At 42.9% G+C, this 27,794-nt stretch overlaps 1 protein-coding gene across 3 annotated transcripts in view; it reads right to left on the bottom strand.

The window, feature by feature from the left end:
- Positions 1-27,794, bottom strand: part of LOC118389376 (disks large-associated protein 4-like) — a 226,924-nt gene that overhangs the window by 52,102 nt on the left and 147,028 nt on the right. Inside the window, exon 1 of one of the 3 annotated variants that reach the window (XM_052527313.1) lies at positions 21,314-21,353. The exons of the other annotated variants lie outside the window; for them this stretch is intronic. The gene's annotated coding sequence lies outside the window, so the exon portion shown is untranslated. Of the gene's footprint in view, positions 1-21,313; positions 21,354-27,794 lie in introns of those variants that run through there. 3 annotated transcript variants of the gene reach the window in all.

Genomic DNA, 27,794 nt, shown 5'->3' with positions numbered 1-27,794 from the left:
TTGCAAAGGGATGGAGCTTTACGGAAGGATGCTGTGAGGGGAACGGCACCTCAGTACCTCCAGGCTCTGATCAGGCCCTACACCCAAACAAGGGCACTGCGTTCATCCACCTCTGGCCTGCTCGCCTCCCTACCACTGAGGAAGTACAGTTCCCGCTCAGCCCAGTCAAAACTGTTCGCTGCTCTGGCTCCCCAATGGTGGAACACACTCCCTCACGACGCCAGGACAGCGGAGTCAATCACCACCTTCCGGAGACACCTGAAACCCCACCTCTTTAAGGAATACCTAGGATAGGATAAAGTAATCCTTCTCACCCCCCCCCCCCCTTAAAAGATTTAGATGCACTATTGTAAAGTGGATGTTCCACTGGATGTCATAAGGTGAATGCACCAATTTGTAAGTCGCTCTGGATAAGAGCGTCTGCTAAATGACTTAAATGTAAATGTAATGTAAATGGATGGTTTACGGGGTCAACAACGAGTATCTAATACACTGCAAGTTGTGTCTAATTTATCTGTGTTTTCTTCATGTAACATGGGTCTGGTTGATCTATTGGGGGAATGGTTAACTAAAGAAATACAGAGTAACTGTCTCTGTTGTCTCCTGTGTCTCCATATGCACTCTCAAAAACTGCAGGTACGTACAGACACAATAAGCTCCTTTACAACCTCTTGTGGAATACAATCATTTGGTGTAAACCTAAAATTCTTTCAACATGTTGTTGCTATAGTATGGCGTTGACAGACTGTGTACAGATTGTCTGTACTGCACACACTTTTTATTCCTCTCAAAGAGATCTCACCTACTGTAGTTTATGGCTGTGGGCACAAGACCAAGCCCAGGACGGAACTGGATACGAAAGGACACCAATCAGAATTGATCTTTACCCTGGAGTGGGTTTTTGACTACAAACACTTTCTGATGGGCTATAACGGACTAGTTACAAGGGGACAAATAAACTTGTATAGTTAGAGGGAAACAAAACTCTGGTTGCAGGGTGCAGCACATTGCTTCAGCACCAACAGTCACAAGAGGAGGCAGCGATTCACAGATTGTTTAACAGCAGTAAAAGTGAGCATTCAGTTTAAATACGCTAGTCATAAAATGTGTTCAATTTTCTACAACAATCGACTCTACAGTATCTGAATAACCGTAGCGACTGTTTAATTAACGCTATAAAGCCAGGTCTTTATACACAAATGATCTCTTGCGTCACTATTTACTACACAATTCTATGTGAAACAACAAGAGTTCTGTGATAATCGAGTCCTGCTTCTTGGAAAAGTCAACAATCGTTGGTGTCAAGCAAAAACAAGAATGATCACCAAAAATGTGCCCCCCTTTAGGTCCCCAGGACCAGGGTTGAGAAACACTGCCCCAAGGAGCTGCTTGGCCTTTAAAACGCCAAGGGTGTGTTCAGTTGGTAAAACGTCTTGCTATGTTTTGCGACAGTGTGCTGAACGACATTGTTTTCTTACAACTGAGATACGTTTGCTCGATGGGCATGAAGAGGTGTCGACCGGAAGGCTTGCTTAAAAATCTTGGCTTGCTAAAAAAAATCCTGCTGAAGCGGACCGCACTATACGCGGTCACCCAATCAACAGCAAAGAGTTGCAATACTCCTCAATGTTCTGTTCACATCAACATTTGCTACATTTCTCTCTTTCGGGAAGGCAGCAGGTGTAGTAGGCCAAAGTTATTTTAGTCGGGATATATAGTATGTGTACACTGTATATTTAGTGGTATTAAAAGTATTGAATGGGGGAGTAGGTTTTTATAGGGGTATGTATCGAAGGTGTGTGCATTTAGTGAGTGTGTGTTTATAGGGAATGGGTGTGGCTCTACACGGATTTCTGCTATTTTACAATTGAAAATAGACTTGAACAGCAAAGTCAAGGGAATTAAACAAGTTAAGTTTAAGCCTGTAGCTGTATGTTTAGTTTGGTGTGTTTTGTGTTTTACATATGTATGTGGTCAATAATGAGTATCTGATTTCTCAATGATTTCTTGGATGCAAAAAGGGTCAGATTAATCTATTTGGTGAATGGTTAAATCAATAAATAAAAAGTGGAACTGACTCTAGTCTGTTGTCTCTTGTGGCTCTCTACACACTCTGAAAAACTGTCAGGATGTTGTTTTTATTGTCTGATAGTATGGTCCTCTATAGCTCAGTTGGGCGAGCATGGTGCTTGCAATGCCAGGACAGTGGGCTTGATTCTCGGGACCACCCATCCTTAAATTGTGTACACGCATGACTAAGTTGCTTTGGATAAAAGTGTCTGTTAAATGGTATATATTATTATATCAAAATGTTATTAAGTATCAAGTTGATAGCTCTGAACAACTAATAAAAGTGCATTGAATTCTGACTGAGGACAGGACAAGAGCAAAATGCCCATGCAGAAAGAGCTAATTTGGCTGACAAAATTGCGTAATTTATTCTATGTAACTAGGGTGGAAATAATATAAGGTATACATTTTCTTCCGAAGCAGAAAATATGATAATTGTACTACCACGCTGACTGAAAATGATAGCAACGGACAAATAAATCACACATTATATCTCAATTCATTTACAGCCCCATGTAAATGAAGTGTGATTTTCTAGCAGGCAAATGAGATGAATGATTCTGAAGGTGCAGCTGGAATACACGCACACATACACACAGGCGCAGATGAACGCATTCACAAACAGGAAAGAATGCGCACACACACACACGCTGGATAACCCAGCTCCCGGAGAGTAGTCTAACTCATCCGTATACGCTAACGATTGATTTAGCGCATCTCTCCCCACACAACCGACTGCCACTTCTATCCCACCGCAATTAGCATGCGACAGACTCATGCTCATTTAACGTGATAATCAGAGAACTGTTTAAATACAATCTCTCTGCCCAGAGGGTCAACTCCTCACTATCAATTCACAGCACATTTAGCTGAGAGTCTCATATCGCATCCTGCCACACTGCTTGGCTTGGTTTAGCGTAGCCTCCTGAATGCTAATCAGCGTTGTCCTCTGTGATGAGCATAAAACATGTGCTGTAGTAGGAGGGTATACGCAGGAAAACACCATTTACCTTTAATGTTTGTGGCCATTGCATGTACTCACTTCTTAATCCCCACAATCAATGTCCAATCAAATTTTTGGGGTCACTGAGCAAATTTCAGGTCTGCTGAGCACAAACTTGAACTTTGTAAAAACTTTGTAAAAAGGATGTGCAAATTCTAGCACGTGTTTATTGTGAACACTGAGGATGTACCCGCTTTACAGTTTCAGACAGTGGTCAAGTAGGCTACTGTGATCATAATGTAGGACTACCAGAGTGGCCTACCATCAAAATGTTAACTTGGAAATAGCTGTTCTATAATTTCGCCTACAGCAGCAGCCAGTGTGGTTGTTCAATGTAGGCCTACATTCCATGCTACTTTTGGGCTTGACATTAACATGTTTATCCACTTGTCCTTCAGACAAGGAGGTGACTGAAAATGTTGTTGTGTTTGATGCAAGAAGCTACTTTACAAAATAAAATGTATTATTATTGCCATACCTTTATTACAGAGAATCAGACAAATTATGCTACCCTCTGCCTATTGGCTGCCTCGCTTATTCAAGCCTGTCTCAAAATACAACACTGCCCCTTTAAGACCAAAAAGGTCATTTACATGACTTGCTTTTCAAAGATGTCACATGTTGTGCTCTTGTAGGAACCAATCACTCCCCCATTGCTGACTACAAATGATCTATAACTGGGCTAATAACTCACTAACTAGTAAAGGATATAAACAAATGTGCACACTTGGCTACACGCAGCTCTCGCTTTGATCACAAAACAAGCGCATCTACTCACAACTTCTCATGATGTAAACACAGTCCAGTCCAATTGCACAGATCCATATGGCAATGGTCTATTTGCATATAGGCCTACTGCAGCTCTGATTGGTTATGCAGCTCCGATCTGTGTAGAATACGGGCTAAGTTGTGCCTGTCAATGTAATAGAATCCTACTCCAATGCGTTCTGCCTACAACAAAATCTCTTGCATAGTTATTTTTGCATACCAAGTCTTGCATAGTTTGTTTTGTTTTGTTACATAGTTTGATATGTTGCATTGAAAGTGGCTAATATTGCGTTGATTCGATCACAATTCACCCAGTAAAGGGAAATGTTTATAGTGTTAACTAAGGAGGAAAACTAGAAAATTGAGTGAAGATCAATCTTGTGCTTCTCTGCACGGGCTGATATTTCCTCTGCATGACAGTTATGGGGAGGTAGTGTAGGGGAGTTATACGCTGTATCAATTAATAAGGCTGATAGAAAAGATCAGAATGTTTAGCTTAAAATGTTTATGGTAGAGTGGCCAGACGGAAGCCACTCCTCAGTAAAAAGGCACATGTCAGCCCACTTGGAGTTTGCCAAAAGGCAAACGACTCTCAGACCATGAGAAACATGCCTATCGCCTGGTACTGTTTGCACTCTGACCTGGTATATGAACTCTCATCCATCCCCGACCTGCCTTTTGCCTACCCCTTTTGTTATAATAAATATCAGAGCTCAACCAGCTGCCTCCTGTGTCTGCATTTGGGTCTCGCCCTGTGCCCTTATAATGCCAAGCGTATGAATGCCAAGCGTGGAATCATCCCTAAGGTGAAGCATGGTGGTGACAGCATCATGCTGTGGGGATATTTTTCAGCGGCAGGGACTGGGAGACTAGTCAGGATCGAGGGAAAGATGAGCGGAGCAAAGTACAGAGATATACTTGATGACAACCTGCTCCAGAGCGCTCAGGACATCAGACTGGGGAGAAGGTTCACCTTACAACAGGACAACAACACTAAGGACACAAGACAACGCAGGAGTGGCTTCGGGACAAGTCTCTGAATGTCCTTGAGTGGTCCAGCCAGAGCCAGGACTTGAACCCGATCGAACATCTCTGGAGAGACCTGTAAATAGCTGTGCAGGAACACTCCCCATCCAACCTGACAGAGCGTGAGGGTCTACAACGAAGAATGGTGTGCCAAGCTTGTAGCGGTATACAGTGGCTTGCAAAAGTATTAACCCCCCTTGACATTCTTCCCATTTTGTTGCCTTACAACCTGGAATTAATTAATGATTTTTTTTTTTTTTTTTTTGGGTGTTGTATCATTTGATTTACACAACATGCCTACCACTTTGAAGATGCAAAATATTTTTTATTGTGAAACAAGCAAGAGATAAGACAAGAAAACAGACCTTGAGCGTGCATAACGATTAACCCCCCCGAAGTCAATACTTTGTAGAGCCATCTTTTGCAGCAATTACAACTGCAAGTCTCTTGAGGTATATCTCTATAAGCTTGGCAGATCTAGCCTCTGGGATTTATGCCCATTCTTCAAGGAAAAACTGCTCCAGATCCTTCAAGTTGGATGGGTTCTGCTGGTGCACAGCATTCTTTAAGTCATGCCACAGATTCTCTATTGGATTGAGGTATGGGCTTTGAATAGGCCATTCCAATACATTTAAATGTTTCCCCTTAAACCACTCAAATGTTTCTGTAGCAGTATGCTTGGGGTCATTGTCCTGCTGGAAGGTGAATCTCCATCCCAGTCTCAAATCTCTGGAAGACTGAAACAGGTTTCCCCCAAGAATTTCCCTGTATTTAGCACCATCCATCATTCCTTCAATTCTGACCAGTTTCCCAGTCCCTGCTAATGAAAAACATGATGTTGTTTTCGGGGTGATGAGAGGTGTTGGGTTTGCGCCAGACATAGCGTTTTCCTGGCCAAAAAGCTCAATTTTAGTCTCATCTGACCAGAGTTCCTTCTTCCATATGTTTTGGGAACATGAAATGTGTTTGCTTATTTTTTATTTAAGCAATTACTTTTTTCTGGCCACTCTTCCATAAAGCCCAGCTCTGTGGAGTGTACGGCTTAAAGTGGTCCTTTGGACAAATACTCCAATCTCCACTATGAAGCTTTGCAGCTCCTTCAGGGTTATCTTTGGTCTCTTTGTTGCATCTCTGATTAATGCCCTCCTTGCCTGGTCCGTGAGTTTTGGTGGGCGGCCCTCTCTTGGCAGGTTTGTTGTGGTGCCATATTCTTTTCATTTTTTAATAATGGATTTAATGGTGCTTCGTGGGATGTTCAAAGTTTCAGATATTTTTTTATAACCCAACCCTGATCTGTACTTCTCCACAACTTTGTCTCTGACCTGTTTGGAGAGCTCCCTGGTCTTCATAGTGTCACTTGCTTGGTGATGCCCCTTGATTAGTGGTGTTTTAGACTCTGGGGCCTTTCAGAGCAGGTGTATATATACTGAGATCATGTGACAGATCTTGTGACACTTAGATTGCACACAGGTGGACATTATTTAACTAATTATGTGACTTCTGAAGGTAATTGGTTGCACCAGATCTTATTTAGGGGCTTCATAGCTAACAGGATTAATAAATATACACCCACCACTTTTCAGTTTTTACATTTCTATTTGATTTCACTTCACCAATTTGAAAACCCTAGACATACAAAAGCCCTAGACATACAAAAACCCTAGACATACAAAAGCCATAGACATACAAAAAACACTAGACATACAAAAACCCTAGACATACAAAAGCCCTAGACATACAAAAACCCTAGACATACAAAAGCCCTAGACATACAAAAAAACACTAGACATACAAAAACCCTAGACATACAAAAAATCCTAGACATACAAAACCCCTAGACATACAAAAACCCTAGACATACAAAACCCCTAGACATACAAAAAACCCTAGACATACAAAAAACCCTAGACATACAAAAACCCCTAGACATACAAAAACCCTAGACATACAAAAACCCTAGACATACAAAAACCCTAGACATACAAAAACCCTAGACATACAAAACCCTAGACATACAAAAACCCTAGACATACAAAAACCCTAGACATACAAAACCCTAGACATACAAAAACCCTAGACATACAAAAAGACATACAAAAACCCTAGACATACAAAAACCCATAGACATACAAAAACCCTAGACATACAAAAACCCTAGACAAAAAAAAAACCCTAGACATACAAAAAGACATACCCCAGACATACAAAAACCCTAGACATACAAAAAAAAACCCTAGACATACAAAAACCCTAGACATACAAAAACCTTAGACATACAAAAACATACAAAAACCTAGACATACAAAAACCTAGACATACAAAACCCTAGACATAAAAAAACCAAAAACCTAGACATACAAAAAACCTAGACATACAAAAACCTAGACATACAAAAACCCTAGACATACAAAAAAAAATCCCTAGACATACAAAAACCTAGACATACAAAAACCCTAGACATACAAAAACATACAAAAAACCCTAGACATATAGACATACAAAAACCCCTAGACATACAAAAACCCTAGACATACAAAAACCCTAGACATACAAAAACACTAGACATACAAAAACCCTAGACATACAAAAACCCTAAAACATACAAAAACCTAGACATACAAAAACCCTAGACATACAAAAACCCTCTAGACATACAAAAACCCTAGACATACAAAAACCCTAGACATACAAAAACCCTAGACATACAAAAACCCTAGACATACAAAAACCCCTAGACATACAAAAACCCTAGACATACAAAAACCCTAGACATACAAAAAACCCCAGACATACAAAAAACCCTAGACATACAAAAACCCTAGACATACAAAAACCTTAGACATACAAAAACCTTAGACATACAAAAACCCCTAGACATACAAAAAACCTAGACATACAAAAAACCTAGACATACAAAAAACACTAGACATACAAAAAAAACTTAGACATACAAAAACCCTAGACATACAAAAGCCCTAGACATACAAAAAACACTAGACATACAAAAAACCCTAGACATACAAAAAACCATAGACATACAAAAACCCCTAGACATACAAAAAACCCTAGACATACAAAAAACACTAGACATACAAAAACCCTAGACATACAAAAAACCCTAGACCTAGACATACAAAAACCCTAAACCCTAGAACAAAAAACCTAGACATACAAAAACCCTAGACATACAAAAAAAAACCCTAGACATACAAAAACCCTAGACATACAAAACCCTAGACATACAAAAAACCCCCTAGACATACAAAAACATACAAAAACCCTAGACATACAGACATACAAAAACCTAGACATACAAAAACCCCTAGACATACAAAAACCCTAGACATACAAAAACCCTAGACATACAAAAACCCTAGACATACAAAAACCCTAGACATACAAAAACCCTAGACATACAAAAACCCTAGACATACAAAAACCCTAGACATACAAAAACCCTAGACATACAAAAACCCTAGACATACAAAAACCCTAGACATAGACATACAAAAACCTAGACATACAAAAAACCCTAGACATACAAAAACCCTAGACATACAAAAAACCCTAGACATACAAAAACTCTAGACATACAAAAACCCTAGACATACAAAAACCCTAGACATACAAAACCCCCTAGACAATACAAAACCAAACACACCACCCTGACCAAACCAAATAATATTGAAAACAAAGATAACTACGGTCAGGGCGTGACACTCTCGCTACATAATAGAAAGCCGATTATTCAGTTGACGTTCCTATTGGTCCTAGACTATGGCGACAGCATCTATATGAAAGCAGCTGCCACTTCATTAAAGTCAGTAGATGCAGTTTATCATGGAGCACTGCGCTTTATTACAGGCAAGAATTTAAGTACTCATCACTGCATTCTGTCCCAGACAGTTGGTTGGCCCTCTTTGATATCACGTAGCTTTTGATACATTGCTATGTTTTGATTTATAAAGCCCTTTTACAAAAAGTCACACTGTACCTAACATCATTACTAAACTTTATACATACGAGTTTCCACACCCGGTCACAGAGATGGCCAACTGTGTCCTTTGGTCTCTAATGAGATAGGTAAATCAGCTTTTAGTTTTGTTGCACCTTATTTCTGGAACAGCCATCAAAATGTTCTTACATTTGATGTTTTAGTGCCTCTAGTTTAAATTCAGGAAGCTGATTGAGGACCATATTACTGGTGAATGTGTTTTTTTTATGACCGTGTTTTTCATTTTGCTTTCATTTTGGATTCATATTTTGATGTGTATATTTACTGTAATTTATGTAATTAATCTGTAAAAATGAGCATGGTCTCAGTATGACTCCCGAGAAAATAAAGGTACATTTTTTTTTTAAATTAAGAAATAAATAATAATTTCTTCAATGTTTCTATGGTGGGATTTTGGATATAGGCTACTTTCAAGTAAGGTAAGACCTCATAATATTAAGTAAAATGTCCAGGTTTCAAACAATTAAGGAACAGAACAAATATAGTGATGCTAATGAAAGGGCCAACCGTCTTCTGGTCAATGGAAAGGCTTTCCCAAACACCCTCTCAAATTCAATGTTAACTAGCTACAAATCAGTCTATGCCTACCTGGCAGAATGATATCACGATTATTACTTCAGTCCAGTGGCTATTTGTTTTGCAAACCGGCATCTCATGTGCACTCCAGAAACACCCCTAACCAAACAACAGTACTCGGTGCCTGCACAGTTTAATTAAAAGGGTAACTACAGTTGAAAAGTTGAAATGTATTCAACGTTTCTCAAACTCAGACTTATAACATCTGATGTGTGTGTGTTTCTATTTTAAAAAAGTGTGACTTTGAGGGCAAACACCTGAAAGAAAGAAATCAAATCTGAAACCTGGGAATTTTTGACTCAGTTGACAGCCTCATTTAAATAGTAGGCCTACTATTAGCATACTGCCACGGTAAAGCTTGAATTGGCCTGACTGTGAAAAAACCCAAAATGAGATGAATCATTTTTAGTTAGTTCAGAGTGTATGTCACTGTTTGTCATGTGATTAATCACACAGGGTCCCGTGTGGGATTTTTGTTTTAGCAAAATTAGAATTTACCCACTTCTCAGGAACCTCTACACCACTGATTAAGTCCTGAATAGTGTCAATGTGCAGACAGCCAGTGAAGAAACACACACACACACACACACACACACACACACACACACACACACACACACACACACACACACACACACACACACACACACACACACACACACACACACACACACACACACACACACACACACACATTTCTGAAGATTTAATGGAGTCAATATACAGTACGTGATCAGAAAGACTCCTTTTAATTATATTTAGGTCACTTCCAATATAACTTCACATACTGCGTCATTGGCCTAGTTAGTCTACTCTGAGTAGCCCTGTTTTTGGAATAGACTTGGGTTAGGTCTTTTTAAGGGATTTGCCTTGCTTATTGCTCTGCCTTGCATTGGCCTAGATGGTGATGATGATATACCCTGAACGACCCAGAAAGCCCGAAGAGGCTGCGCTGATCGAGTCCAGGTGAAACATTTTTTTGTTGTACATTTTTAAAGCGGCACAAATAAATTGGGAGTGATTGATTAAAACGCCACGCTGCGTGTCGAGGAGGATGTACTCTTCCCTCGTTTTGAGAAGGGCTCGGCCTGAGACGACAGTTTCTTGCGCTCTCCTTTTATATATTTCTTTGCATGCAGTGTTTTCTGTTACTGTAATAAATCACGTTCTATTATTGAACGAGCCCATGTGGTTGAAAAGATGAAAGCAGAGGCAGATGTAGGAGACTATTTAATTCAGCTGTTTCTCTATTTGGTGGAAGGATTGATTTGGGGTCTCGCTGCTTCGCACTGTGGTGACTCATAAAGCAGCCAGGTCAATGTGAGGTGTCAAGGTACTTTTCATTGTGGAGAAACTTGTGGTCGGAAATAACACCCCATTAGACCAGTCTACTTCTGCAAACGTTATAGTACCCTGGTTCACAGCACCATGGTATCGATATTACCCCATTGCCATTACAGCCATAACATATCTTTAACGAGAGAGAGAAGGAAGAGGCGATTTCAAGAGGAGGACAGAACAGATAAAAAGGGGAGGGTAGAGCAGGAAACATCACTATGCAGTTAACCGGTAGCTGCTTCAAAGACATGCGCTGCTACCGGCTTATTGGAAGAGATTCTCCCTGCCTCGTGCACATGGGGAGCTGCCATCTGCTCATAGTCCAATGGAAAGGGCGAGTTTGGCATGGTGTCCAATCCCTGACCTGACCACATTTCCATCCACAACCATATAAATAATGTGCCCTTCTAACCATTAGGGGGTGCCATTATCCAATACAAAAAACACGGACTCCATGCATTCATGAGTAAGGTGAATTTGCCACTGGAAAGGTCAGGTTTTGCATTTGTGTGTTTTTTCTTCCTATTGGATAAGGTTAGGTTTTGGCGCAGGTAAGCTGATCCTAGATCTGTACTGTACGGCAACTTCTACCCGGTGGCCAATCATAATACACAGTTTTAATATGTGGAATAAAATACAATTCATTCGATTTTTTATTTATTTAACCTTTATCCAGACGAGTCAATTAAGAGCAAGTTCTTATTGACAACGGTTGCCTGGCAATATAGTTTTTTAATACAATAACACTGGCGTAAAATGCGTCATTATTGCTTGTGGGACTGCTTTGTTCACAACGGCCATCTGGACTTGGTTGTTTTACTGCTTGGTTTTAAGAGGTGATAAACTCCAAGGTTAAAAACCTCAAAGAGTCTCTCAGGTGAAAGCTGTTGGATCTAATAAGCCTCGTGGGGAACTATTCATTTTGTTCAAGGTTGGCATTGGTGTCTCATTTAGACTCAGGACTAAATAACGACCCACAGGAGACATAACACCCACATCCCCAATTATGAAAGCATATATCTGTCAGAAAACCTGTGTTATTGATTTGTCATTACCCAATTAGAGTTTGAACATGAATGTGGGCAGCCACATGCTTTCATACCAACTACTATCAACAAGGTGCCCACTCAGAAGGCCAAACGTACAAGCTCTATACAAATAACATTTGACACTGAGACATTGAGATATCTGGTAATCCTGTGGACACTTGGATAATCCGTGATTCAGTTGTGTAGTCCAGTCTTCCAACATCGTGTCTGCTTAGCTACTAGGAAACACGCACAACATATATTTATATGTACACCGATAGGTGCAGTGAAACGTGTGGTTTTACAGGGTCGAACATACACTGAGCGTACAAAACATTAGGAACATGACATAGACTCACCATTGACTCTTTCCATGACATAGAATGACCAGGTGAATATAGGTGAAAGCTATTATACCTTATTGATGTCACTTGTTAAATCCAATTCAATCAGTGTAGATGAGGGGGAGGAGATGGGTTAAAGAAGTATTTTTAAACCAGGAGACAATTGAAACATGGATTGTGTATGTGTACCATTCAAAGGTGAATGGGCAAGACAAAATATTTAAGTGCCTTTGAATGGGGTCTGGTAGAAGGTGCCAGGTGCACCGGTTTGAATGTGTCAAGAACTGCAACGCTGCTGGATTTTTCACGCCCAACAGTTTCCTGTGTTTATCAAGAATGGTCCACCACCCAAAGGACATCCAGCCAACTTGACATAACTGTGGGAAGCATTGGAGTCAACATGGGCCAGAATCCCTGTGGAATGCTTTCAACACCTTGCAGAGTAAATTCCCCAATGAATTGAGGCTGTTCTGAGAGCAAAAGGGGATGCAACTCAATATTAGGAAGGTGTTCTTAATGTTTTGTACACTCAGTGTATGTCCTCAAACAGGTAAATCCCAAACTCAAACCCTGAGCCAAGCTGGCCATCTAAAGCCAATAGCAAAGTTGGAACCTCCAGGTTGCCAGATCCAGACTGCATGGGAGCCTGAGGGCGGGTTACCTCACAGCGGGGAAGGTATAGCCACATCTGAGAAGCGCTGTGTGGAAGATGTGTACTTTGTCAGAACATATCTCAGTCATGGAGCCCTGAGCCCCATCTGCTCCACTGGCTTAGAGGACAGGGGTGTGAGAGGGGTGTGTGTGTGTGTGTGTGTGTGTGTGTGTGTGTGTGTGTGTGTGTGTGTGTGTGTGTGTGTGTGTGTGTGTGTGTGTGTGTGTGTGTGTGTGTGTGTGTGTGTGTGTGTGTGTGTGTGTGCGTGTGTGTGGAAGAGAGAGAGGGAGAGAGGGAGAATGAGAGAGAGGTAGGCAGGGGAGAGAGGGGAAGGAGGAGGGAGAGAGAGAGGACAGGGAGGAGGGAGAGAGAGAGAAGGCTGGGGGAGAGACAAGAGAAGGAGGAGGGAGAGAGGGGGAGAGAGAGGAGAAGGAGGAGGGAGAGAGAGAAAGAGAGAAGGGAGGGGGGCAAGAGAGGTGAAGGAGGAGGGAGAGAGAGGAGGAGGAGGGAGAGAGGGGGAGGGAGGAGGGGGAGGGAGAGAGAGAGAAGGGAGGGAGAGAGGAGGGAGTGAGAGGAAAAGGAGGAGGGAGAGAGAGGGGAGGGAGGAGGGAGAGAGAGAATGGAGGGAGAGAGGGAAGGAGGAAGGAGAGAGAAGGGAAGTGAGAAAGAGATAGGAGAAGGTGGAGGTGGAGGGAGAGAGAGGGAGAGAGGAGAGAGAGAAGGGAGATATGAGTGAGGGAGAGAGGGAAGGAGGAGTGACAAAGAGGGGAGGGAGGAGGGAGAGAGAGGAGAAGGAGGAGGGAGAGAGAGGAGGAGGGAGAGAGAGGAGAAGGATAAGGGAGAGAAAGAGAAGGGAGGGAGGGAGGAGGAAGAGAGAGAGAGAGAAGGGAGTGAGGGAGGGATAGAGAAGAGGAGGAGAGACAGAGGGGAGGGAGGAGAGAGAGAGAGAGAGAGAGAGAGAGAAGGGAGGGAGGGAGGGAGGAGTAAACAAGAGGTGCTGTGTTGAATGAAAACAATCTGAAGGGAAATGCGAAATGCGAAAAATGTGATCTAAAATGAGAGGGGTTGAGAAAGGGAGAGAGAGGGAGGAAGATATAGAGGAAGAGATGGAGAGATGCGGTGAGTGAGAAAGGAAGAGAGGGAGGAAGATATGGAGGATGAGATGGAGAGATGCGGTGAGTGAGAAAGGAAGAGAGGGAGGAAGATATGGAGGATGAGATGGAGAGATACGGTGAGCAGGAAGAGGAAGAGAGGGAGGAAGATATGGAGGATGAGATGGAGAGATACAGTGAGCGAGGAGGGAGGAAAATATGGAGGAAGAGATGGAGAGATACGGTGAGAGGGAAGAGGAATAAATAGAGAACAAGGGAGAAATCAATGACGAGTAAGAAGGAATGAAGGAATGAGAAATAAAATACGAGAAACATAGGTGGAGTAACTATGAACTATTCTTGTGGGGACCAGAAGTACCCACAAGAATAGCTAACAAACAGAAATATGAAGGTCAAATGATATTGCCAGGGGGTTTAAGGTTAAGGTTAGAATTAGTGTTAGTGTTAGGGTTAGAATTACATTAAGGGTAAGGAACTAGGGTTAGGTTCAGGGTTAAATTTGATTTTGAATGGAACTGAATTGTGTTCCCCCACAAAGTTAGCTGAACAAGATTGTGTGTATGTGTTCCTGAGATTGTGTATTTAATCAAATGTGTGTGTGTGTGTGTGTGTGTGTGTATGTGTGAAGCACCAGTAGCTCCTAATTACATTAGGCTGTATGCCGTCAGTTCTGGGCTCTGGCCTAGTTTCACATCTATAAATTTACCAGTCTTGGTGGCCCACTCATTTCAGCCAATCTCTGAAGACCATGACACACACACACACACACACACACACACACACACACACACACACACACACACACACACACACACACACACACACACACACGCATACACACACACACACACACACACACACACACACACACACACACACACACACACACACACACACACACACACACACACACTACTTCACCAGCAAAGGCGGGGACGGATTGGAGTATGTTCCGTGCCCTTCAAAAGTTGTTATCTTAAAAGTTAAGAGGCGAACACGGATACTGAGTTATGATCTAATTTCAGTAGTTAGCGTGGCCGTGCGAAATGGAATTCCTCTGTTTTCATTTGGGTCTGTTATTAACGGAAGTTAGAGAAATTTACAACAATGGAATTAATGATAATTTGAAAGTAGTATAATATAAGTACATTGGTGGTGGATAGTCATTTGCCTCATGGCATGGACTATACATAAGCATGTTTTGCATAGTTATAAAGAAATGGTATTTAACTAACACTGTCTATAGCTCCTATTCTGAATTTCAGAGCTATTGCAGGATTTTAGCCATAACAGAGGCTCTAGCTAAACTCTTAGCTTTCAATGGATTGTTAGCCCAGGGCCGATTTAGCCATTCAATTTCACGTTTGTTTACCATTTCATTGACAACATACAGACGCCAGGGCTTTCCACTCTGAAAACATGCACCCTTCCTTCCCATATGCCCTTGTCGACTTCCCCTTGTAGATCTGAGATGGATCGGAGAGGTGAGAGCAACAGGATGGATCACCCTATCATCAGGACACTTCCACCAGAACGAACCATTCCACTCAGATTCAGGAGGGTAAAGTCATAACGGTCAGAATGGAACTCACGCCACATTTCTTTAACCCTGTTTCAACAGAGCTTCCCTTTAGAAAATGAGGCCACCCTGATGTATGGTGCAGTAAACAATTTGGAGAAACGTTCTGAGGATGTCTTGTACTACTCTACTTTTAGCATGATTGTGTGTGTGTGTGTGTGTGGGTGTGTGTGTGTGTGTGTGTGTGTGTGTGTGTGTGTGTGTGTGTGTGTGTGTGTGTGTGTGTGTGTGTGTGTGTGTGTTGCACAGTGGGTATTTATATAGCAGAGAATAAAACGGACATGGGCAGCTATCCCAGAGTACCATGCGCACAGAGCAGAGCAGTAGACCTGGGTGTTCTAGGCTACAGCTGGGTCTGCTATCTCTAGATCCAGGGCAGATAAGAAACCCTAATACAAACCGACATACAGAGATGCGAGACACATGCACGTGTGCACACACACACACACGCACGCACACACACACACACACACACACACACACGCACGCACGCACGCACGCACGAACGCACACACACACACACACGCACACACACACACACACACCAGAAAGACCCAGGCAGATGGCTAAAACATCCCTTGTATTATAAAACAGCATCACTCTACGCTATAACCCCCCATCTTGTGCACATTATTACATTAAGACCATTCCATTACACCTCGTCCAACAATCCAGATAATCAACACTAAGCACTCACACTAGAGCAGTTTCTCCGTCCATCAACTGGATTGGTCTGCCATGTAACACGCTTCTGTCGATAACATGAACTGGTCAGTATCTGTAGTTAATCCTTTGTAACGCAGATATTTGGAAAGATATCACGTAGTAGAACTGCATAAGTGTTGCTCTCCACTTTCTGGAGGACCGAGTCTTGAAATCAGTGGAATTAGAGTATGAAAGCGAAGGAGATCCTGCCGTTTGATTGCTAATATGCAGACGAAAGAGAACACACAGAAGGCTGTTGTATAAAACACCTGTCTCTGGATTGCATCTTTATTGCAACTCAGGGCAATGATGGCATCCGCGACAGAGAGGGAGAAGCATGTTCATGATATCACTGCGACAACTGTCGATTGGCGTAGCTGGTAAATTTGCTCTGGTTATCTACTCCGATTCCAGAGCATTCTCGTCTGAGTGTGCCAGAGTGGAGGAAAACGTACAAATGTACGAACGCTCAACACCCGTTGAATGTGGCTGGTGTCAGTAAACGTTGGGGAAAAAAATGTAATTCAATTGCTGCCAGCAGCACAGTTGCAGTCACCAACGCTCTGGATAAAATGAAAACAGCCTAACCATCTCTACTAGGGCGAGTAACATTGTCAGAGTGAGCTGTTCTCACATTTGTGTCTGGAACTAGTTAGCAAGCTAGCCAATGTTAGCCAGTTAGCTTGGGTGCTTGACTCCTTTTGTGAGGTCAGAATGTTCGGATCAACCTTACTCACCGGCCAGAGCGTCCAGTTTGATGCTTTGAATATACGAACGGACAATCTGACAGCGCTCTGAATTTCCGAACGCCCAGACTCACTCTAGCACTTGAGATTACGAACACACCTGTAATATAAACCAGCCATCAGTCTTGAAATCTTTGGTTGTTTAGTACATGGCCTCACATGTGAATCCTTAAAGAGACGGGTGGAGCTAAAGCTTAAGAGGGTGTGAATGATGCTGAATGGGTGTAGACAAAGAAGAGCTCTCCAGTAGTTGTACCAAATATTCAAGGGCCATTTTTTCAAAAGGGAGGTCACATGTTCATCAACTATCAAAGCAGAATTACTTTCCCATTGTTCCTCAACTGCAGTGTATGATATACTATTTTCTAGCTCTGTCTACTTTTATCCAATTAAAAAAATTCAAATTTTGCTGCATAAGATCGAATTGAGCCGGTCACAAATGCTTAGCCAATCCACAGCATCCAGGGGTCATGGTGGCCATTCTGACCTGTTCACATAACCTTGACCTTCCACAGGAACTTCCTGTTTTGACAGGCGGGTCAGAGGTCACGTTCTGTGTTTCTTGTTTGTGCTATTTCAATGGGCTGGCAGTGTGACAGCAGTGACAGTAGTGTGAACAGAGGACACAAGTTCAGGGTCCCCTGTCCTCTCAGAGAACTTGGTCAGTCAGTGTATCATTCCCCTGTGATATCACCATACTGCCCTACCAAGCTCATTTGGTCAAAAATGAGTTAATGTAACTGCTGCAACATTAAATACATGCTTAATCACGTGGACAAATATCCTGCCTCTATTGTATTGTGTTTTGGAGAAAATGGGAGTCATGTTAGCAGTAACTGCATAAAGTTACTGGGAAACCAAGGTAAATAAAGGCAATTTTTCTCATTTCTACGCTATAAGCAGTTACTGCCTTTTTGCTTGGTAGGGCAGCATAGTAACCTAATGATCTTCTGTCAACCTATCAACACTTCAGATGGGATGAGCCATTACCATGGCAATGACGGCAATTGCCGCCAAGCAAGCGAGTGGGGGTGAAGGTATATATACACTGAGTGCCTGTGTCTACACTGAGTGCATACAGTTGACGTCGGAAGTTAACATACACTTAGATTTGAGTCATTAAAACTCATTTTTTAACCACTCCACAAATTTCTTGTCAACAAACTATAGTTTTGGCAAGTCGGTTAGGACATCTACTTTGTGCATGACACAATTCATTTTTCCAACAATTGTTTACAGACAGATTATTTCACTTATTCACTGTATCACAATTCCAGTGGGTCAGAAGTTTACATACACTAAGTTGTGCCTTTAAACAGTTTGGAAAATTCCATAAAATGATGTCATGGTGTTAGAAGCTTCTGATAGGCTAATTGACATAATTTGAGTCAATTGGAGGTGTACCTATGGATATATTTCAAGGTATGCCTTTAAACTCAACGCCTCTTTGCTTGACATCATGGCAAAATCAAAATAAATCATCCAATAATTGTAGAACTCCACAAGTCTGGTTCATCCTTGGGAGTAAAAAACAGTAGAACGTAAGTATAAACACCATGGGACGACGCAGCCGTCATACCGCTCAGGAAGGAGACACATTCTGTCTCCTAGAGATAAACGTACTTTGATGTGAAAAGTGCAAATCAATCCCAGAACAACCGCAAAGGACCTTGTGAAGATTCTGGAGGAAGCATGTACAAAATTCTCTATATCCACAGTAAAACGAGTCCTATATCGAAATAACCTGAAAGGCCGCTCAACAAGGAAGAAGCCACTGCTCCAAAACCGGCATAAAAAATCCAGACTTTGGAAAATGTCCTCTGGTCTGATGAAACAAAAATAGAACTGTTTGGCCAAAATGACCATCGTTATGTTTGCGGGAAAAAGGGGGAGGTTTGCAAGCCGAAGAACACCATCCCAACCGTGAAGCACTGGAGTGGCAGCATCATGTTGTGTGGGTGCTTTGCTGCAGGAGGGACTGGTGCACTTCACAAAATAGATGGCCTCATGAGGAATCAAAATGATGTGGATATATTGAAGCAACATCTCAAGACATCAGTCAGGAAGTTGAATCTTGGTCGCAAATTGGTCTTCCAAATGGACAATGACCCCAAGCATACTTCCAAAGTTGCGTCAAAATGGCTTAAGGACAACAAAGTCAAGGTATTGGAGTGGCCATCACAAAGCCCTGACCTCAATCCTATAGAACATTTGTGGGCAGATCTGAAAAAGCGTGTGCGAGCAAGGAGGCCTACAAACCTGACTCAGTTACACCAGCTCTGTCATGAGAAATGGGCCAAAATTCACCCAACTTATTGTGGGAAGCTTGTGGAAGGCTACCCGAAAGGTTTGGCCCAAGTTAAATAATTTAAAAGCAATGCCACCAAATACTAATTGAGTGTATGTAAACTGCTGACCCACTGGGAATGTGATGAAAAAATACAATTCTTAAAATAAAATGGTGATCCTAACTGACCTAAGACAGGGAAAATTTACTAGGATTAAATGTCAGGAATTGTGAAAAGCTGAGTTTAAATGTATTTGGCTAAGGTGTATGTAAACTTCCGACTTCAACTCTATATACACAATCCAATTCAATTGTCTCAAGGCTTAAATAAATCCTTCTTTAACCTGTCTCCTCCCCTTCATCTACACTGATTGAAGTGGATTTAACAAGTGGCATCAATAAGGGATTGTAGCTTTCACCATGTCAGTCTATGAAAGAGCAGGTTCTTCAAGCTTTGTCATAAAAGGACGACATTAAGGATGCTATGCTAAGCCAGGCTGTGGTTTACGTTTGGTTCAGGCGATGGACTAAATGTCCTGCAGTGTGAGCTAGTTAGCATTGTCTACACGTACACTGAGTATATCAAACATCTTCATGTTACTCAGTGTACGTATGTAGGGCAGTTGAGGTACAAATGTGTTGTTTGTTTGTTGTTGTTTTTTATGGAAAGAATGATCCCATAATGAAGAAAAAGAGGCGAGAGAGCGAGAGGAGGGAGGGAGGAGAATTTGGAGCGATTGAAAGGGGAAGAAAGAGACGTTCTGCGCTCTGATTCAGGGAAATTGCCTACTTCCCCCGTTTGCGACGGCGGGGACAGTCAAATACATCAATCACATCATTCTCTTTCCAATTTTCCCTTCCTCACTTCCATCCTCATTTGCAGAGCTGTTTTTATATTAAGGCCGCATTCAATTACTACGAATATGCATCCGTCCATCCACCCACCCATCCTTGCTCATTTAACGAAAGTAATCAAGGGATCAGTAATGACTGGATTGGTGAAAGCAGTGGAACCCTCGCTTTCAGTGATTGAAGCATGTTCGATCTCTTCAAGGAAGGAAAACAGGAAGGATGCATTTGAAAGGATTGGAACAGGGCCTCAAGTTGGAGGAATAATAATAATAATAATAATTGGTACTTGACCCAGGTCTTATGTCCCCGGACGCCAACCGACTCAATATTTGCACAACCTACACACACACACACACAAACACACACACACACACACACACACACACACACACACACACACACACACACACACACACACACACACACACACACACACACACACACACACACACACACACACACACACACACACACACACACACACACTACCATATGCTGCGTCAGACCACGTACACATCCCAGCCGTGCAACCTTGCACCACACACATATACAGTAGGAGGGCCACATCAAACTGACAAAATATGAAGCAGGCCTGAAGTTGGATATAAGCCGGCACTGAAGCATTCATTTGATTATTACTTCAACTTTCAGACCAGGGCACTTCCTGGAGTGCTGGTCTTGGATCAGATCATTGCCTTTCAGATCGTGATGAATTAAATGAATGGGAGAGATAGGACCTGATCCCAGATCATCCCTCCTACTCTGAGACAATTTATGAATACAGACCTTGATCTTTTCATTTGAGGCTTGATTGAAAACTTATGATGACACAGACTAATATTTCAAGAGAACCTCAGAATACCCAGGAACCCAACCCTCAGGTGGCAGCTTAGCACAGGGGATTGATTTTCCTTGAACACTGGCATCACAACCCTTCCTTACAAGGGACAGGGAAACAGGCCCGAGAGGTTAGGACTGAAAGCAGAGCCGCTCCTTGAAAGCAGCCCGGATCATCCATTTTGAATACTCTGCCTTTTCTCTCCTGGTATGGAGGATGACCAAAGCAAAGAAAGCTCCAATTATCAGAAAATGTTGACACTGGACTGTGTTTTAATTCTATTGATTTGCATTTGAAACGGTGTTCCTATGATCTTCCATCAAGACATTCATTTCATTCATTTATTCATCCATTTATTCAACGCAGGGACTTACATTGGCTGCTCATTCTTCCGGAGCCAAGGTCTCGATAGAAAGAGGTTTCCTGTCAAAGAAACATATAAAATGATAGGCTTAGAAATGTAAAGGGAATAACCAATGTAACAGGCAAACGCTGTGCCAAATCCCCGAGTAACTAACACACACACACACACACACACACACACACACACACACACACACACACACACACACACACACACACACACACACACACAGACACAGACACAGACACAGACACAGACACAGACACAGACACAGACACAGACACAGACACAGACACAGACACAGACACAGACACAGACACAGACACAGACACACACACACACACACACACACACACACACACACAGACACACACACACACACACACACACACACACACACACACACACACACACACACACACACACACACACACACACACACACACACACACACACACACACACACACACACACACACACACACAGACACACACACACACACACACACACACACACACACACACACACACACACACACACACACACACACACACACACACACACACACACACACACACACACACACACACACACACACACACACACCACACACACACACACACAAATTCTTATCCAGCATTGAGTTATATAATCTGATCGTAGACCAGTCCTTAAGGCCTTCCCACACTGTATGTTGGATTCAGTCTTTTGCGATTATTACATGTCTCACTGTGCGATGTTACCAAATCACAATCTCGATATCAATCTGGCCAAATTTGAACGATTCGCTTTCAGCTCTGCCGTCACATTCTGTGAATGGCTTGCGAGGCTACGTCAGCCGACGTTGGCTAGGTCAACTGCAGCGGTGTATTTGACATGCCAGCACCAGCAACTGCAAGCCTCCCAAGTGAGTTCGGAAAAACTGAAAGTATGCATCTTAGAAATAGTTTTGACACAGAGACTTCATATGTCCAAACCCCCGAATCAAACAGGCTTCCCAAAAATAACGTGGTAGAACGCCTATTTTGATCGGCGATCTTGTGCCTTTAAACCAGACTTTTAGGGAAATCGTTCTTCTTGCAGAGTATGTGAATATTTAGATCAAACTATTATATTCATCTGATTATTCACAATAATCATATTACCACGTGCATAGTCAGTGCCGGCTGTGTTCCTATTGGTCAGTAACCGGGATGGGCTCGCAGCACCAGCCACACTACACGATAAAGCCTAAATCTGACACTATCTGAACCTTGTCTGAGCCTATGAACACACATAGTGGTACTTCATCGGCAGACCTAGACCGATATGTCCGTCAATCATTTACGTTGGAAGAATTTGCCCAAAACGTGGATATTTTGTCTGGGATGGGCAAAATCGTGGCGTAAGACTGCTAAAATCATCTGTGCGGGCCTTTAGGGGCATCTTCTGCCCAGGAGGACCAAGGCAACAAGCCAAAGTAGCGGCATGCGATGCGGTTCCACCTTGTACTGTACGGAACTGTGCTTCCCTGGTCTACTACTCATCTTTTTCCCTCTGTGCACCTGACAGCATAGAGGACAAAGGCACCGACTCGCTTCACAACATTTCAATAACGTTCCCATCCTCATCCATATTAAAAGCCGTTGCGTAACAACTTTTTTGTTTGTTAGGGGTTGTCAAAGCATTGGGTTATGGTTTTTGCTGGCTCAGATTCCTCTCAAGACCCAAATGACAACAGCAGCAGGGTGCTTCCACACCTGGGCTTGACCGGGACTTTGGGTGTACTGTGTGTTCCCATACATTATGCAAGAGTATGTGTGTGTGTGTGTGTGTGTGTGTGTGTGTGTGTGTGTGTGTGTGTGTGTGTGTGTGTGTGTGTGTGTGTGTGTGTGTGTGTGTGTGTGTGTGTGTGTGTGTGTGTGTGTGTGCAGCCATGCACAAAGGATATGCCACAGCGGATAGAAGTGGAGGTAAGGGCACTGCAGCCTTATTTAGTGTGTGTTTGTGTGTGTATGTGCATGCGTGGGTGCGAGACTCTGACCACCATACACTGCTCACTGACCCTGAACTGACAAGTGTGTATTCATGTCAAACGCCATCATCCATAGAGAGAGAAATAATCTCCTGGGCCAAGGGGATAACAAAGACCTTTATGGTATATTTATGACACTTTTCACTTTTTACAGGCAGAGCTTGGTGATTTGTGGCCCCCTTTCTCCATCCTCGTACAAATTATAGGATTTCTACTTCCAGTCCTTCCACAGTGACAGCAAATGTCCATGGTTTGAGCCTCTTGCCCTCTTCCCCACATCCACTTCGGCATGTGCCTTTTGAAAATCAAGAGAAACAGGTTGAGTTCTTCAAACTGCATAGAACATCACTTTCTTGAAAACTCGGATGCTTTGTTCCTCCTTCCTCACTCTCACCTCACTTATACAACACACATAGAAGAGCATATTTTCCCCTCCTTCATGTGGTAAAGTATTAAATGTTTTATGCTTCGTTTCTTCCATCTCCCTCTCACAAACTTTTGGAGTCTGTCTTAGATTTTTTGGGTAGAGCAGCTCTTGATGCTCCTTGTACAAGCGCACATGCACGCACGCACGCACACACCCTCCGACATCACATACAAACACCCTCTAAACGCCATCTCTGACAGAGACACTCTGAGGACGCTCCCCCTGTGTAGTTGAAACATTAGCCTCTGCCCTCAGGCCACTGTAAGCTCTGCCCAAATGAGCCCTCCATGCACCAGAGCTGCCTTTGCTGGGACCTACTATGGGCCTGGATCAGGGAGCCCCAACAGGGCCCAACCATGTCCAAACTCCAGACTATAGTCCCAGAACAACCAGAGAGGGGCACTATAATTCGATGGTCCAAGCTGAACTCCCTTTGCTAAGCTAACCCATGTCCAGTCAACTGGCTCCAACCCCAGTCTAAAGGCCCACAACCCAGCCCCAGCCCCAACTTGACCAAGCCCAAGCTTAGTCTACAGAACATTACACTGTACCTGTCCAACATAGTTAAGTAAAAAAAAAGTTCAAGTTCAAGTTTATACCAAGTTAAAATGTATATACCAGCCCAAACCTGTATCAGAGACCCCATCTACCGTTTCTGGGTTCCTACTAGATATCAACGTGTCATAGCTGGTCAAACAAGGGTTGAACAATGATCCCTTAACACCCCAGCTTGCCAGTCCAAATCTGTAAGTCTCATACTGTGTACCCAGCCCCATCTCACCCCCACCTTCCCAGGGTTCCTAGACTTTGACATACTGTACCTGGTCAAATAAGGGTTAAACAACAAAACCCCAGCCATACAGTAAGTCTCATACTGTATATCCCAGACCCTGATTTCCCTGGGTTCCTAGACACCAACATACTGTGGTCAAAAAGTCCAAACCCTATTCATAAGTCTCATACTGTGTATCCCAGTCAAGGCTCAGCTTGCCCACTTTCCCTGGGTTCCTATTAACATGCCTGGTCAGATAAGGGTTAAATAACTAACCCTAACACCAAAACCCCAGCCATACAGTGCCGTATCATATCGTGTATCCCAGCCCCATCTCGCCCCCACCTTTCCTGGGTTCCTAGACATCCTTAGCAGGGCTGGATGGCTCAGCAGGAGAAAGTCACAGCAGATGAGTCAGAGGGGGGAGCTAACTGAGCCGAGGGGAAACAGACCACAGCAGTAAAGACTGGCTGGAGAGGAGGAAATGCTTGTGTTAACGAGAAGTGCTGCTGTGTCTGACTCAACTTCTGTCTTGTTTCACAGTATGCACAAGTACTGAAATCTCATTTTGACCTTTTTTTTCCGTTTTAAAATGAATCTGTTTTGGTACTACATTCCTTGTCAGGTTTTGACCACAGCTAATTTACCACAACTAAGCAAGTGTGAACGTACCCTTGAACAATTCATTGAAGAAAGTGCGAATTTCATATCCTCATAGCCCCCTATCGATTTCAAGCACTTAGTGTAACAATACAGGATCATTTTGATCATAATTAAATCATTCCCTTTATGACAGCATTGCGATTATTCAAACCAACACAGAAAATGTGTTAATTGAGGAATTAACGCGGCCATCGGCTCCAAGTGGATTAAATCAGATAATGATGGTTAATGATGATGGTTGACGATGTCATCCATTCTCATTCATCCACGATGTGCATCCTACACACTTACAGTTAGAAACTTTGTACCCATTTAAGGATGGCATGAAAATCATCTATTTTAGCTGTGGAGAAAGAGGAGGTCCATTGGATGTTAGACACGATACATTAGTGTCGGCTAAGTAGACACGAATAGCATTAGTGTCGGCTAAGTGGACTTGAATTGGAGGAAGCAGACAAATTAATGGCAGTTTATGGAGTATGGCGATTAAAGTAGAAGCATGGGGAGTAATGTTGAACAGAATTCACTCACTTGTTTTAGCCCACTGCAGATGAATTTGAAAAAATACAGGCACACACACACACGCACACGCACACGCACACACACACACACACACACACACACACACACACACACACACACACACACACACACACACACACACACACACACACACACACACACACACACACACACACACACACACACACACACAGACACACAGACACAGACACAGACACAGACACAGACACAGACACACATACACACACTGTGGCTGTGGAGTGTGAAAATAAGAGCATTAGTAAGCAAATTGAGGCATCAGTGGGTGAAGGACTTCTTGATTAGGCTCTTAATTTAGGAAATGTATAATGAATGTCAACTCACTTTTGGGCATACATTTCTCTCCCAGAGTGAGCATGGGTTTGGGGTGGGAGTCCTCAGTAACGGTAAATGGCTTTACTGAGCAACAATAACAAATAAACTGGGCTAGACAATCTGGACCCTCTCTTCCTAAAATTATCCTCCGCCATTGTTGCAACCCCTATTACTAGTCTGTTCAACCTCTCTTCCGTATCGTCTGAGGTTCCTAAAGATTGGAAAGCGGCCGCGGTCATCCCCCTCTTCTAAGGGGGAGACACTCTAGACTCAAACTGTTACAGGCCTATACCCATCCTGCCGTGCCTTTCTAAAGTCTTCAAAAGCCAAGTGAATAAACAGATCACCAACCATTTAGAATCGCACCTCACCTTCTCCGCTATGCAATCCTGTTTCCGAGATGGTCACGGATGCACCTCAGCCACGCTCAAGGTCTGAAACGATATCATAACCACCATCGATAAAAGATGTGCAGCCGTCTTCATGGACTTGGTCAAGGCTTTCGACTCCTTGGTTTCTCAAATGACTGCCTCGCCTGGTTCACTAACTACTTCTCACATTCTGTGTCAAATCGGATGGCTTGTTGTCTGGACCTCTGACAGTCTCTATGGGGATGCCACATGGTTCAATTCTCGGGCTGACTCTTTTCTCTGTATATATCAATGATGTTGCTCTTGCTGCGGGTGATTCTTTGATCCACCTCTACGCAGATGACACCACACTGTGTTAACAAACCTCCAAACAAGCTTTCAACACCATACAACAGTCCTTCCGTGGCCTCCGACTGCTCTCAAATGCTAGTAAAATGAAAGGCATGCTCTTCAACCGATCGTTGCCCGCACCCACCTGCCCGACTAGCATCACTACTCTGGACGGTTCTGACTTAGAATATGTGGACAACTATAAATACCTAGGTTTCTAGCTAGACTGTAAACTCTCCTTCCAGACTCGCATTAAGCATATCCAATCCAAAATTAAATCTCAAATCGGCGTCCTATTTTGAAACAAAGCCTCATTCACTCATGCTGCCAAACATACCCTTGTAAAACTGACTATCCTACCGATCCTTGCTTTGGCGATGTCATTTACAAAATAGCCTCCAACACTCTACTCAGCAAATTGGATGCAGTCCATCACAGTGCCATCCGTTTTGTCACCAAAGCCCCATATACTACCCACCACTGCGAACTGTATGCTCTCGTTGGCTGGTCCTCGCTACATACTCGTCACTAAACCCAATGGCTCCAGGTCATCTAAAAGTCTTTGCTAGGTAAAGCTCCGCCTTATCTCAGCTCACTGGTCACCATAGCAACACCCACCATAGCACGCAATCCAGCTGGTATATTTTACTGGTCATCCGCAAAGCAAACTCCTACTTTGGCCGCCTTTCCTTACAGTTCTCTGCTGCCAATGACTGAAACGAATTGCAAAAATCACTGAAGTTGGAGACTTATTGTCACGCCCTGACCTTAGAGATCCTTATTATTCTCTATGTTTGGTTAGGTCAGGGTGTGACTCGGGTGGGAAAGTCAATGTTTTCTATTTCTTTGTTTTTAAGGCCGAGTGTGGTTGTCAGTTGTCTATCGTTGTCTCCGATTGGGGTTCATATAGAAGTTGTAATTTTCCTTTTGGGTTTTGTGGGATCTTGTTTTCTGTTCAGTGTCGTGTTCGTTTTTTGACTTTGTTATTTTGTTTGGTGTCATCAGTAAAGTTACAATGTACGCCTACAATGCTGCACC

This window comes from Oncorhynchus keta, chromosome 10 (assembly GCF_023373465.1).
Source record: "Oncorhynchus keta strain PuntledgeMale-10-30-2019 chromosome 10, Oket_V2, whole genome shotgun sequence".
NCBI classification, from domain to species: domain Eukaryota; kingdom Metazoa; phylum Chordata; class Actinopteri; order Salmoniformes; family Salmonidae; genus Oncorhynchus; species Oncorhynchus keta.
This window is presented reverse-complemented; position numbering and strand designations above follow the sequence as displayed.